This window comes from Xiphias gladius, chromosome 8 (genome assembly GCF_016859285.1).
Source record: "Xiphias gladius isolate SHS-SW01 ecotype Sanya breed wild chromosome 8, ASM1685928v1, whole genome shotgun sequence".
In the NCBI taxonomy this organism is placed as follows: Eukaryota; Metazoa; Chordata; class Actinopteri; order Istiophoriformes; family Xiphiidae; genus Xiphias; species Xiphias gladius.
This window is the reverse complement of record NC_053407.1, coordinates 10,595,372-10,600,497: the sequence shown is the minus strand read 5'-3', so window position 1 is coordinate 10,600,497 and position 5,126 is coordinate 10,595,372.

Sequence of the window (5,126 nt, the reverse complement as noted above, 5' to 3'; positions counted from 1 at the left end):
GATGGCTCGATTTGTAATGTCTTTATTAACAAGTAGAAAAGTTGACATCAAAACTGTCAGGAATGCAAAATATCAGCTAAAATTTGTTAGTCTGAGGTCGGGAACATGTAGTCTGCCTTGCAGTAGTTGCAGTAGTTATTATTATATGTACCAACATTATACATCGCTGTATATTTATATCTAAAATATGCTTCAACTATTACCTCCAGCCTTTTTGAAGTTTTATTTCTTATTACTTTATCTACTTTGGATTTTTGAAACTTTCAGTTTTATTAGAATTTTTATGTCCTCGGGATCTTTTCTCTACTTGGGATTTTATACTGCAGTAAAAGTAGGCTAAAAGTAGGTATTTTATGATTTGTCCATGCAGTAATATTAATTTCCCAGTGCTGTAGTTCTATGTATCACTAATGTGTATATATAATATAATATAGTACAATATAATATAATATAATTTAATATAATACACATCCCCGATGATTTTTTTGCTTAGTTTTAACGTTGCCCACACTCAAACTGTTTACAACACTGCATTCCTCTGAAGAGACAGATGAGGGCGCCAAAGACCCTTCACTCCTGGCGCCAAAAAGGAACAGTAATGGAGGATATCCATCGACATTACTGCTTCTGTAAAGATATTTGGCAGCCTGGGAAGATGGATAATGGGTGGGATAAAGAAGAAAAAACAGGTAAGGACGTTTCAAAGCGTCTAGGACAAAAAGCATTCCTTCCACGGCAGCGAAACGATGAAAACCGTCAACTTTTGCCGGCATACTCACGTTTGATGTGTTTACAAAGAAACAAAAACGGCCAAAGCCGCTTTTCTCTCACTTGGAAGACGACGATTGATAATAGTAGCTCACGTAAGCAGCAAAATATAGGCCACCGTATATGTACAATTCATTAAAGTGTGCAAATTTTGGCCAGGTCTGAAGGAGGCTCTATGAAATTTCTGTTTTCCCGGGAGGTGGTGAATACCCCCCCTCATTATAATTTAAATGACGGGTCCTGCTGGAAAACAGCTCCTAAACTGTCTGTATAAGGCTTTCCCCTTCCTGAACAGCAGTGAGGATAAGCCGCTCGGGTTTTGCCTGGGTAAGGGACCTCTGTTGGAAGGCACGACATGATATATGAGCATAGATTCCATTTAGAGCCACTCTTATTAAGAGGCCACTTTATAGTGTGCCCTGGAAAAAACGGACAGGGTTCTTAGAATTAGAAGAAGTAGAGGAATGAGGCGGTGTTGAGTGTGTTTTTGAGGCGGAGAGGAACATAACGGATCTGTTTTAGTCTGTCTGACACTGAGTCATCGCTGACAGTTCTCACTGATTTGCAAAGAAAAATCGAGGTTCAGAAGGTCTGAAGAGGATCAGATAATGAAGATTCAATGGCTGGATCCAGTGGACTAACCACGGATAATGAGGGGTTGCAGTGTCTTTGGGTCCGGCCCCATGTGCAAATCGTCTGAGAGATGCTGCAGGACCACTGTGACTGAAGAAATGATTAGTTGGCTTGGCTCTGGAAGCCTTTAGTATTTTTCATATTCTCTCCAAATTGGTCCATCATAATCCTCTCAGCCTCATGAATAGCACATTATTGAATTTACACTATTAATTCGCAGCCTTGAACTGGTCGAGTAAAGGAACCCTGCCTAATGGCGGGGGCTCGCCGGGATAATTAACTGAGGAAAAACAACTGAGGAGTTTCCTTGTGCATCCAAGGCAATATTCTTACTCTAGAAACTGCATTTCAAAGAGAACATCATCCTGGGTTCTTTTCTAAAATCTCACCTTTTTAGTTAGCAAGGGAGTGAGCGAGAGGGACACCAAACTGTGCTAACTTTCATTTTCTTTTATTTTTCAATGACTATATCTTATGTCCTTTTCATGATGTGAGAAATCTTTTAATGTGCTAATAGAAAGTTGTGATATTTCGGGGCTTCAACGAGATACTGTTCAAATCAATGATCATTTCTTAGTGTGCTAATTACTGAGTCAACCTCAGCCTCCTCTAATCACCATGTTGATACAATAAAAGAGCTCCTCAGACAAGATGTGGCCCTGAAGCTGCGCTATTTGTTTCTATCAAAACAAGAGGCCATGCATTAATCATTAAATTATTTTTGGGGTTTTTTTCCTTCAAAGTGGCTGCTGCTGTTTTCATTTTATTATACTCACTGACTCTTTCAATGAACAAAACGTCAGCCCTTTAAGTAATGTGGCAATCAAATAAAAAGGCTAAAGACAGGCGCAGTAATGAGATGGTTCGGTTTTGTTGCTCTTTTTGCGCAACTGACATTTTCAAAGCCTGGCTGTAGCTCCACTGCATAATTATTGGGAAAAGGTAAATTCTGAACCAGGTTCTACACTTTGCTCCATAATTAATACCTCTATTAATAAACAGTTATGGTTTCTACAGCACAGCCTAAATACTACAGTAGGTGTTAGGAGCCTTAAGGGGATCACAGATCAAATCTAATTAACCGCACCTAACGCATGAGGGAAATGACTTTATATTTATCAAGCCTTTCTAACTGCTTTTTGCCTTTAGGCTGTGATGAGGGGAAAAATGTCCTGAGGGCCCCGTATACACAGGAACCCTACAATGAACGGTGCTACAGAGATGCTGCTCCTGTCGAGTGTCTTGGTGTTTCCAGAAATGGCTTTTTGGCAGCTCTTCCAGGGGAACATGAGGGGTGGGGTTTCCATAAATGCTCACAGTTGAAAAGCAACCAGAGAGCTGGATGCTTAGTCATCCATTTTAATTGTGCTGTCATTCTTTAATGAACCTGCCTGTTACAGCCAATTATTTCATTGACTTGTGCTGAACAGTCTATTTTAAAGACATTTTAAACACTGTACTTAGTCCGTGACACATACTGCCTAGTAACTGATGTTAGTGCCAAGTCCTCTTAACGCTACCTTCCATCATTTCCGGTTCTTTTTTAAACTAGCTTTTCCAGGAAGAATAACAGACAACCTGCAGCTTACAGAGCATACAAGTTATATTATGGGACCGTTATCCCCCCAATCCCATCATCCCTTGTCTCTGAGGAGCACAGAAGCAAAGGTATAATTTTTTAAATGCTACAAGGCTACAACCTACAACCTTCAGAAGCCACGTCTGCCTGTGTCTGAGTGAAGGGAATGGATTCAGTCAATTATTGATTAAGTAAGCATGAAGCTTTCTAACGTTCGTAGGTTGCTTTCGTCAGTCTGATCTTTTTTCTTAAATGCCCTGCAGCTCTCATCTGTTGGAGAAGAGGGATGATTAGACCGTTTCATGATTTTGAATTTTTTTTTTTAAAAATTCATTACAGCTTTGTTGTTTTTTGTTGTGGTGTATGTTGGCGTTTCATCTCAGCAGATAACTGCTGCAACCATCAAGTAAACTATCCCACACACTCTGGCCGGGCTCTGTGATTGAATTAGCCTTTGCTACAGATATCTCCCATGCTGGCAGTCATGGTGAATTTCACCATGTGAGACAACTTGATAAAAGGACAGGAGATGATTTGCATTCATGAAGCACTTAAGGAGAAGTTACAGAGTAGAATAGAGCATGCAGGGCTCTCTCAGACAGTACAGGCCTTTTCTGTTTTAGATTTCATAATGTCACCTTAAACAACAATACCAGTGCTTTTACATGAGTTCATTTCTCATCGGTAGGCTCCCTGTCATATTTTAGTTTGACGCTACTCTTGTGCTACTTTTATACCTTCGCAGGTTAGAGATTGATTGTGGGATGGCTCATGTGTCCTGGTGACACAGCCCACAGCTAGTGCCACGTAAAAGAATACAGCGATCAACCAATATGAGCTTTGTGCTCCAGCTGCAGGCAGCGATTCAAAATTGTCTGGGGGCTCACTGCCAGTTACCAGAGATATTGCCTGAAAAGAACAGTTTACTGCAGAGAGTCGATTCGGCTAAAATTGCAGTGATGGATTGTGGTTTCAAATTGATAAGGATCTGTCAGTGGGAGCTTTGATGAATTTTCAAACTGAATACAGATGTAGCCTACAGTATGTATGAGCAGAGAAACATCGCGTGGCACTGAATTGTATATCAGGCATAACATTGCAACCTCCAGTTCATATGAATATTGATCCTTGCACATCTAAAGTAAAGGCTGACATGACATGGGAGACACATTCAATGGAGCATACAGCCGTTCTCTCTAGCCCATTATTTCCTTATCATTTTGACAATTCAGAGCCCTCCAGCCCATGTAATATTCAGTCTTCTGACTTGTCACGTACAGAGAAGTGGAGGGAATTGAAAGTGTGCAGTCAGTGGGAATTAGCAGTAGCCACCTACAGATTAGGTTTAGAGTGCTCTGGGTGTTTGGCACACTAGCAGAGTGGGAAGGGAAAGGAAGAGCAATCAGGGTGACAATGTTAATTTGAACTCTGGTGTGCATATAACACCGACTGCAAAAGCCGTATGGAGCTACTCAGTGTAGACTGTCTTAAATCCTCATGTTTACTCAGTTAAACAGCTCAGATCCTAGCATTTGCATTTATATTGATGCATTTCGCTGTCTTTTCTTCCTTCAAGCTATGAACGAAACATGATCGTGTGAATGTGTGATCACAGAAAATGCAGTGCAATCTAGGAACTGTAACCTAAAGTTTAGAAAAGACCTGTGACCAGACTGGGAGAAGGTGAGTGCGGTGCATGAGTAATTCCTCCTTCAACAACAACTGCTGAAGTGTTCCTTGAGCAAGGCAGCACCGGCCGCTTCACTGGAGCCAGAGGTGGGATACTGTTCTGGTTGGCCGCCAGACAGAGCATCGCTTGGGAAAAAAAGGAGCATATGTGTTCACTCGACCTTCTCCGGACAGGAAGGATGAGCGGTTTTCTGTCCATCAGCCCTTCATTATGCTGAGAGCGGATTTGTGGCGGACGGTGCCATACAGCTGGGGAAGCCCTCGCTGCGTGTGCACGGGCTCAGCCGGCGTGGAGGGGTTTAAGGCGGGGAGCCTCCTGGCCATCACACACAGGGTGGGGTTCAGCGAGGAGTTTCGTCCCCCTGCGCCGCCACGCCCCCGCGCCTGGCGCTGTCCGGTGCTCTGATGCTGAACGCTGGGTACGAGTACCGCCAACTGCCTGCAGCGCTGTGGACTG